The sequence below is a fragment of the Ursus maritimus genome, unplaced genomic scaffold (genome assembly GCF_017311325.1).
Source record: "Ursus maritimus isolate PB19 unplaced genomic scaffold, ASM1731132v1 scaffold_18, whole genome shotgun sequence".
Lineage (NCBI taxonomy): Eukaryota > Metazoa > Chordata > Mammalia > Carnivora > Ursidae > Ursus > Ursus maritimus.
In genome coordinates, this window is record NW_024424230.1 from 46,199,946 (window position 1) to 46,210,771 (window position 10,826).

The window sequence follows — 10,826 nt, forward strand, 5'->3', positions numbered from 1 at the left end:
GAAGGCTTACCCTGTCTCTCCGGCGGGTTTATTGAGCCTGCCTCTGGGAACTTAATAAGGGAGGGGAGTGCTGTGGCCAGCGCTTGGATGCTGTGAGCTTGTAACTGGGAAACCAGTTTAGACAGCAGTCAGAAAGTCTGTTTTGAGTGGCTTTGACATTTGGGGGGGGGGTGTTGACATTTGAGGGGGGTGGGGGAAACTCTTCATTCAAGAGAGATGGGAGGGAGGAAGGAAAGCATCACGGATGACCCTGAGGTGGCCATTCTCAACAACCGGACGGATTTGAGAGCCATTCTCTAATATAAAGAGGCTTGAGAAGTTTGGCGGGGAAGTGGTGAAGACCAAGATTTGCATTTTGGACATGTGAATCCGAGGAGAAATGACATCTACATAGGTGGCTATGTGGGGCTGAAGCTCACTAAGTGACAAGGCTGGAGATAGCCATTGGGAGTTACTGGGATACTGATGGTGTTTGAAGCCCCGGAATTGGATGGGATTGCCTCACATAGAGCCCTGAAGTGAAAAAACCAACCTCTAGAGGCCAGTCAGAGGAATCAGTAAAGGCCAACAAGCAGAGCCTGCCAGAGAAGTACACAAACTAGGGGTGGGGGCTGCCTCTGGGGCTGAGTGAAGAACTGTTTCGGGAGGTGGGGCGCCGTCTACTTTGACAAAGGCTGCTGAGAAGTCAGAGCACCGAAAAGTGTCCCCCACTTTTCCGCTGGGAAGACACTATACTTCCACGGGAGGACCACCACTGCGGGGACTGGGAGGCAGAGCCACATGGCAGGCAGCCGGTTGGAAGTGAGCACGGGAAGTGAGAAAGAGGTGATAGACAGCAAATCCGTAGTAACTGATCTGGAGAAGCTTGGCCCTAAGAGGAGCAGAGGTGGCCCGGGCTGGGAGGAAGTAGGAATGAGTTAGGTTTTTCAAATGAAAGCAGCATTAAAAGGCTGTGCATACTTTACGGAGCATAAGAACGTTGCAAGTCTCGTGGAGCCCAGGAATCTGCGGAGGCCAGGTACCTCTGCGACAGAGTCGGAGGGTCATATTTAGAAAGAACAGCAGACTGGGGCATCTTTGTGTGAGTGAGAACGGTTCAGCAGAGAGGTAAGGATGGAATATACCGAGAAGACGAGATATCCAAGTGAGGCGAGATGGGGCAAGAGCCAGAGTACACGTGGAGGGGTTGGTCTTTTCTGTAACCACAGGATAGAAGGAGGCTGGGAGATTTATGGGTAGGAGAATGAGGACCTTCCTCTCCTTCCTCTAGTAAAAAGAAAGAAAGAATGGGAAGGGAGGGAGGGAGGAAGGAAGGAAAATGAAAAAAGAAAAAACCTCCTACCATTGGCCATACCTGTCCTGATCTCTGTCATCTACTAGCCAGGATCACAGAATCCTTCCACCCACATCCTGCCATCACCTGTCAGCATACCCGTGGACGACCTGTGCCACCCCATGCCATCCCTCCAGCTGCTCCCCTGCGACCATTCTTCACCACCTCCAGGACCCTCCCTTGTCCTGCTTTTTCTGCTCAGTCTATTGCCCTCTCCTTCCCTTCCCTCCTCATCCAGCTGCAATTCTGTTTTCCTCCATTCCAGTTGCCATTACCCTCAACACCTTACTCCTCTGTCCTTGTCACACTCGTCTGACAGCCTCAGCCCAGATGCACTCCACCTGCGTTCCCTGCCCCTGCCGCCATGGGAGGAGCCACACAGCTGCGCAGCGGGCACCAGGAGGAACGCCAACGGCCCTCCTTCCTGCCTGGCTCTCTCCTCCCGTTCCCTGCAAAGACACTACCAAGCCTTCTCCGCTCCCCTCAGCCTGCCTGCAGCCCTTCGCAGACACCTGGCCTCTGTTGATGGAGAAAAGTGAAGCCATCAAATGGGAGCGCATGGTCCCACCCACGATGGCTGCCCCCTACGCCCCTCCCAGCCTCCCTGGAGTTCGAAAAATGCCTGTCCTGCCCAAGAAATTCTTTGGATCCCATTTCTCACTTTCTCAGAAAACTTAAGGTGTTGATTTTCACACTTCTTCTCACATCCTGGCTCCTAGAAATGGTCTTTCACTTTGCTGTTCTCTTTCTTCTTAAAAACAAAACAACTGAGCTGAAAACAAACACAAAAAACTTTCCTGAGACCCGTACGTATCTCCAGCTATGACCCCTTCCTCTCCTTCACAGCACACTTCTCCAAAGAGTTGTGATGCTTTGCCTCCACTTCCCCAACCTTACCCCACTTCAGTCTGGCTTCGGCCCCATCCCTGGAAACAAAGGAGCTCTCATGAAGGTCCCCAGGGAGCTCCATGTCACTATGTTCATGAAAATTTTTCAGTCATTTTATGGATTTTCCAGAACTACTCAGTACCTTCATTCTCATGAAACTTCGTTGATATTTATGTTGGTAATTACTTGACTCAATCTATTCCCGTTGTACACGAGATCCATGAGGGGAGGGCTGTGTCTTTGTACTGTCGTCTGTCCCTTGGCCCTTACATCCGGTTGCCTACTTCACGTCTCCACTAGGGTGCCTCAGAGCACTTAGAAACCAGCATCTAAAACAACCCTCAGGATCTTCACCACCAGGGTCCTCTCTCAGCGTCCTATATCCCTCCACCCACCCAAATGCACAAATCAAGAAGTTGAAGTCATCCTGGACATGTCTCACCCTCTTACCATCCCCCATGCCCAACGGCCAATAGGCCATCAATAAGGAAAATCTGGAGATTGAGAAGCCCCCAAGGTTCACTACTCCAACCTTCCTCACAAAAGAGCATATTTGGAACAAGAGCCCCACAAGAATGTTGGCCAAGAGCAGGAAGGCAGTAGGGCAGTGTGTTGGTGGGGGGAGGAGGTGCTCAGAAAAGACTTACCTTCTTTCGACACTGGGCATCCTATCCCTCTTCCCAGAGAGTTAGATTCAGTTGACTATGGCAGAGTTTTGTTCCTGACAGAGCCAGGTTTAATTTTTGTGCATCTCGCCTTGGGTCTGCAAACAGCATTGAGATCTGCCTGGTGATGGGTGAGAGGTCCCCAAACACAGTGGCCTTGGCAGTGGCTGTGGCCCAGGAAATGCAGAGCATCTGCGAAGCCACTGCAGGTCACGGAGGGTCCAAAGAGCTGGAACTACCTTGGGCAAACCAAATCTTTGCCTTTCCATGGTCCATTTCTTTCAGTCACAAACCTATTTGTTTCTGTACAGTTGCCCAACTAATTAAAGACATTGATTGTCCCATGCCCATATGGAATTCCCTATTCTTCCCAGATTTAAAAAATTTTCTTTTCCTTGGTAAACATCAAGACTCTGAAAGTAGTCCATAAAAATGGGACAACAGTCATTTCTGGAGTTTTGAGTTTGCAAATATTACCGGGACTCAAATTCGTAAGTGGGTGATACCAGCTTGGGAATCACCATAAATGACGACCAGAATTAGAATTAGGTGAGAATTTTCTTTCCATTTTCTTTCCATCCAGTCTGTTAATTCCTTCATTTATCAGAAGGTTCTTTATGTGGGTTTCCTTTGTTACTTAGGCAGATGTTTCCTTCCTCATTTCTGTTATTTCTGTTCATAGTTCCTATTTCTTCTCCTTCTTTAAACATTAAATTGACAAAAGGTTGCAAAGCTATACCTCTGTTTTAGTGTCTTTTTATTGCTGCCACACTTTTTATCAGCTCTAGATTTGATTTTCAGAGACAAAAGTTTATATACAAATCAGAATAATGCAAATGTTTTATATTTAAAATTCACTTTTATTGGGAACAAAAAGTTTCATTTTTTAAATTATTAAACAATCTCAAAACTATTCCTTTAACTGCATTTCATCGTTTTGAAAGACAATTTGAGCAAAATCTTTCTAAAAGCCTGTTTTTACATTGAAACCCGTGGAAAGACCAGTAGGCACCTTGCCCATCCCTTCCCATGACTATATTGGAGTAAAAGTTCACAGGGGTGTTTGAACTCAGACATTTCCCAAGATTCAATGGCTCCACAAACCAGTTGGTTGTCAGAATCAAAAAGTTTTAAAAATAAAAACATGCTATATTATAATTATGAGAAGAATGCACACATGAAATCAATATAATTTCAATAGTACAAAAATATATCAAGTGCAAAAAAGCTCTCTTCTCCCTCCTTCCCCAAAATCCTCAAGGCCACAACCCAGAGGAAGTCACTGTTACCAAGTTCTATTTTTAGCTCTGCTAATAACATTGTAACTCTCATACACTTACCTCATTTTATGAGCGTTCAGGTAGTACACGTTACTCTGCTATGAAAAGTAAGATAAGGAATTTAGCACACTGATCTGCCTCTCACCTCCCTTCCCCAATACTTCTCAATTTTTATTGTTTATATTATTTTTAGTTCTTCTAGTATTCACTCACATAACTTCATATGATATACCCAGACCTTCATTTTCGATCCATCAGTATTAGGAAGTTTCCAGTGACTCTACATTATATAAGATGGGGAGATGAGGATGTTTATACCAACCCCTCTCCTCTGTCTCCCCCTCCCTAGTCCAAACTTATATTGTCAAGGTTTGGGACATTTAAATGCTATAGCTATTTATATTTATGTCTATGGATTATATCTAAATGTTGAAAAGTAATAGTGTTAAAGTACTACCATTATTTTTAAAAATACTATGATATTCACCATAGACCCATGTGGAATTATTGGGTTTATAGAAAAGCAAATGTAATTTTTGGTCCCTACACTTGACCACTTAAAAAGAATGTCCCAAGGGCAGCTGGGTGGCTCAGTTGGTTAAGCATGTGCCTTTGGCTCAGGTCATAATCCCAGGGTCCTGGTTTTGAGCCCCGAGTCAGGCTCCCTGTTCAGCTGGGAGTCTGCTTCTCCCTCTCCCTCTGACCTCCCCGCTGCTCATGCTCTCACTCTCTCTCTCAAATGAATAAATAAAAAAAATCTTAAGAAAAAGAATGACCCAAATATCAAGGTCAAAATTCTCTACCATTTGCTCAAAAAATCATGGCATGTTTTTGTTTACTTCAACAAAAGTTAACTTTGTTATATAGTTATATGTTTTTTCTGGAGCTTTTACTTGCTTTTCTTTTTGTTGTTGACAGAGAAGAGTGTGTGTTCATTGTATCTTTCAGCTCTCCCCAGCTTTTGTTCATTATACAGTTTGTGTGATTGACTCCACGTTGTTCTTGCACAGGTCCTACATGGGGCCCTCTTGTTTCTTATTCTGTTTTGACTGTAGAGCTATTGTATCAGTTGGAATTGCATTTGCCCAAGTAACAGAAAACCCAACTTATAGTAGCTTACCCAAATAAGACTTTAATTTTTCTTAAGGAGTAAGAAATCTGGAAGTAAGCCATTCAGGCCTGGTACTAAGGTTCCATGATGCTTCAGAAATCCGCATTCCTTCTTTTTCTCCACGTAGCCATTCATTCTCAGTGTGTGGCTTTCATCCTCATGCTCATCACCTGATAGCTGCAGAATGGATGCTCACCTCTAACATGGGTCTACAGTCCCCAGGCAGGAAGAAGGGGAAAGGCAGAGGGCAAAGAGCTGGTGCTGGCTGAGTTTAATCATCTTTTAAGAGTTCCCCAGACATGGGGCGCCTGGGTGGCTCAGTCAGTTGGGCATCCAACCAACTCTTGATTTCGGCTAGGGTGGTGATCTCAGGGTCGTGGGATTGGGCCCCAAGTCAAAGCCTGACAATTTGCTGTCACTTTGTTCCACAGTGAATTTGCTGCTTTGAAAGCCATGGCCACGGGGATGAGGCACTGAGCAGAAAGGGAAAGATCAGAGATGCTGAAAAGCTGAGCAAAATATATGTTTAGATACACTCAGGGCTGCTGTGGGCGTGCAGTCCTGGTAACCACCAGGCCATCAGGGGTTCCTTACGGGCACCCCTACCAGGAATAGGTAAACTAAAAACCAGCTGAGGAAATGCGGAAGGGCAGCCTCCAGCCACTGAAACTCTGATGAGATGCAGGTCAACTGCCCCGCCCTCACTGCCCCAGGTTGTTAGTGAGTCAGCAGTGAGTTCACTGGTCGGTTTGTTTTCTTCTTTCTGGTTTTACTATGGACCTGTGTTTCCCAGAGCCACCGAAGCTCAAGGTAACTCTTGGTGCTGTAGATAAGCAACTTGACGTGCTTGTGTTTCTCCTACAGTGGCTGGAAAAGTGTTTCAGCAGTTTCTAAAACCTAAGCAAAACACACAGGCTTTTCTGGGTTTCTGCTTCTTTCTTTCTTTCTTTTTAATTCTTTTTCAGACTTAAGAACAGACGTCTGGAAGGACAGGTACCAACATTTTTATAGTGGCTCTCACTGGTTGGCAGGTTTTCATGTGAGTTTCACTTTCTTCTTTGAACCTTTAAAATTTGGTTTTTAAAATGGATCAATACCCCTCTCCTTTTAGGGGTGCCTGGGTGGCACAGCGGTTAAGCGTCTGCCTTCGGCTCAGGGTGTGATCCCAGCGTTGTGGGATCGAGCCCCACGTCAGGCTCCTCTGCTGTGGGCCTGCTTCTTCCTCTCCCACTCCCCCTGCTTGTGTTCCCTCTCTCGCTGGCTGTCTCTATCTCTGTCGAATAAATAAAAACAAAATCTTAAAAAAAAAATACTCCTCTCCTTTTAGAAGATAGCCATTTGGTCCTAAATCTTTTCTAGGCCAAGCAAGCACCTTCAAATTCTTTGGCTAATCCACATACAACATGATTTCCAGCCCAATTCTAATTGCTTTCCTTTAAATACATTCTCGTGCCTACATGTGGTAGACCAGTAGTCCTCTGAGTTTTGGGCCTCAGGACACCGTTTCACCTCACAGACCTCAATGAGCTTCTGTTGAGGGGTTTTATCGATATTTGCCATATTAAAAACTAGAACTGAGGAAAAATTTTGGTCACTTACAAATAACAAAACCCATTACAAATTAATATAAAGAACATTTGTAAGTGAAAAATAATTATTTTCCAAAACTTCAGTGAGAAAAAATGGCACTTTTATAAAAAAACTTTTGCAAATCTCTTTAATGTCTGACCTAAGACAGCTGAATTCTAATATATGCTTCTGTATTCTCTGTGTTGGAATATCTTGTTTTAGTTGAAGTATATGGGGAAGACTGGCCTCAGGTAGGTAGTTGGAGAAGGGAAGATACGAATCGTCTTTTCAGATAATTGTAGATTAGGTATTAATACTACACTAGTACTCAACAAGTGGTAGTTTCTTTCTTTCCTTCCTTCCTTCCTTCCTTCCTTCCTTCCTTTTCTCTCTTTTTCTTTCTTTCTTTCTTTTCTTTCTTTCTTCCTTTCTTTCTTTCTTTCTTTCTTTCTTTCTTTCTTTCTTTTTCTTCCTTCCTTCCTTCCTTCCTTCCTTCCTTTTCTCTCTTTTTCTTTCTTTCTCTTTCTTTCTTTCTTTCTTTCTTTCTTTTTCTTCCTTCCTTCCTTCCTTCCTTCCTTCCTTTCTTTCAAGATTGTATTTATTTGTTTGCCAGAGAAAGAGAGGAGAGAGCGTGAGTGAGCACAAGCGGGGGGAGTGGCAGGCAGAGAGTGAGGGAGAAGCAGGCTCCCTCCCAGCAGGACCTTAGCCACCCAGGCACCCCCAAGTGGTAGTTTCTTAAAGGTTAGTTGACACGTGGCCTCTGAAACTATCAATGTTTTTTTGTACTCTGTTACATTAAAATCCATTAGTCTTTCTTGAGCTTTGGATGGATCTCTTGTCATCTATTGCTCTAATACAAATTCCACCCCCCCCAGCTTAATGGCTTTAAAATCACAAACATTTCTTTTTTTTAACAGTTTCTGTGCATCAGAATGTGAACACGACTTCCCTGGGTGGTTTTGATTCAGGGTCTCTCATGAGTTGCCTTTACGATGTTGGCCAGGGTTTGAAGACAGAAGATCTGCTTCTAACCTCATTCATGTGGCTGTTGTCAGGCCTTCGTTCCATATGAATAAGTCTCTCCATAGGCTTCTTTAGTGTCCTCAAGACAGGGCAGCTGGCTTCCCCCAAGAGCCAGGGATCCCAGAGAAAACAAGGCAGAGCCACAATGTCTTTTATGAACTAAAAAGAAGTCACACACCACCACTTCTGCTATGCTCTATTCATTAGATTCACTGACTGGAGTCCACATTCAACGGGAAGGGAATTAGCTTCCATCTTTTGAAAGGAGAAGTATCAAAGAATTTGTAGAGACATTTTAAAATCAGAATACCCATGATTTTGTAACATCATGCATTGGTCATTGGGAAAATATTTGTTCACTGAGTTACAAGGATCTTTTAAATGTTAATAATTTCATTGTTTTTTTAAAAAAAATCCTATGTCAGTATTACTGCTGATCTCACTAGATATCACTACACACCTATTAGAATGGCTAACATTAAAAGAAAAACAGTGATTATACAAAATGCTGGAGAGAACGTGGAGAGAAACTCATACATTGAAGGTGGGAGTGTAAAATGATATGACCACTCTAAAAAACAGTTTGAGTTTCTTATAAAACTAAACATGCATTTAGCATACAACCCAGCAATTTACTATTTTCTCTTGCAAAATCGTGGATACAGATGTTATTGGCAGCTTTATTCATAACAACCTGATACTAGAAACCACCACCCAAATGTCTTCCAATGGGTGAATGGTTGAACAAACTCTGGGGTAGTTCACGCGCAGATTCCTATCATTTCATAAATCTGATAACTGGTTCCTTTATATTATCAACCAAGTCATTGTCAGAAACATCGAAAAAACTAGGGGTGACAGGAGAGTCTTGAGTCTCCTGAACCTGATTTGAGAATGATTGGCTACTAGGTTGCTCAATAGCTAATCTTAACGAAAGTTACCACACCATGTCGTCTGCATTCTTCTAGTTTATTGGATGGGGGGGGGTGGGGAGAGAACAGGAGTCCAAAATCCTACCTCTTGTATTTCCCCATTCTTAATAAGCCTGCTTAACGGGTTTTTAGAAATTCATGCATGCTCAAGTGATAGTACATTTTAATGATTAATTCTGTATGTGCAACTCACTTTTATATAGCTGCTTCTTTTTAAAAGTGTTCCTGGAGTGGCCCCTGCAGATAGCTTTCCATTCTCCATCATTCCTCCTCGATCATGGGCAATGTTCCCACCATCTCACCTGCAATTTTCCCAAATTGGGAATATTTGTTGGATATATGTTGTCCAAGCAAAATTCTTAAATCAGCTGAAGTAGGATGCCCACCAAAAAAATCTTTATATCTATCTTAGGTTTGTATCAGCCTACTTGCACTATTCTAACAAAATACTACAGACTGGATGATTGCAAAAACAGAAATGAATTTTCTCACAGTTCTGGAGGCTGGAAGTCCAAGATCAAAGTGCCAGCACAGCTGGGTGTCTGATGAGGCCTCTCTCCTTGGGGTGCAGACAGCTGCCTTCTCAGTGTCCTCATGCGGCTTTTCCTCTGTTCTTGTGTAGGGAGCAATCTGGTGTCTCTCCCTCTTCTTCTAAGGAGACCAGTCCTATTGGATTAAAGCCCTGATGACTTCACTGAACTGTTACGAAAAGCCTCCTTAAACCTCCTCACTTAACCTCCTGAAAAGCCCTATTTCTGAATACAGTTGTCACATTAGGGGTTAAGGAGGCAACATATGAACTGGGGGGTCGGGGGGAGGCTTCAATTCCTCTGTACAATGTTTTACCGTTTTCCAAATATGATACAATTCAAAAAAATGAAATTCATGAGTAGTTGTTTTTATTACTTAATAGCGATATACTAATACTATGAGCAATGGACTTGTTTCTTCAACTTTCAAACCTTTTTGATGTTTTCCAGATTTTTCAAAAATTTTGACCCATTTGATGCTTTACCCAGATACTGTTATGATTTTGTGTCAAGTATTCTATTTATGTGTTCTTTCTGCCCCAGAAGGCATTAGAAAGATAAAGTTCAGAGCTGTAATAGCTCATTCATTTATTCTGTGTTGAATACCCCACCATCCCCCTTCATCTGCTATTTTCTTACCTTTCTACCTTATATTTGATCTTAACTCCTAAAAAGCTAGCTATGTTTGGGGAAAAGCTGGATAGCTCAGGATAGCAAAAGTAATGCTGTTCCCAAATATACCCTTTTAATATTTCTGAATTGAGAAACAAATAGGAAATAAAAAAATAAAAACAAGAGGCTTTCAAATGAGTAAACTGAGGTTTCCAAACACAAACTTTGAAAACTTAACCATTCTTTAATTTTGTATGTAACCCATACAAAACTCCAACAGAAAAATACCTATCCTCAAAATACTAAGTATTGAGGTTTGAAAATAAAATCAGATGAGCTTTCACACCCCAATTTTTCTTTTCTTTTTTTTAAGTTTATTTAAGCAATCTTTTTAAGAACTCACAACCCCGAGATCAAGGGCCGCGTGCTCTACCGACTGAGCCAGCCAGGTGCCCTTCACTCCCAATTTCTAAAGTGCTGGGAAACTGCTCAGAATCTCGGAAGGTACAGATACCAATCTCTTCTGATGCCGGTAGCCTAAATGAGTAGCAAAAAATGTCCTGCCTCTAACATATCTTAGGGACTACATGTCCTTCATCTTCCTTAGGGGTCTACCATAACCAACATTTCACCATCAGCTGCCTCACTGCATCCTGCTTTCTGTTCAGGTATTTTAAAATAATAACATATGCTGAAGGAGAAAAAATTGGCAGGGATGCATGCCACACTATGAACAATGGTTTCTGGAATATAAGGGACTTTTACTTTAGCATTTCTGAATTCCTGTAATATTTAAATTCAAATGAGCATGCATGTCTTACTTTCTTAAGCAGAAAAGTTGATTTTTTATAAAAAGGAAATGCAAAGACTTATTTTGTTGATA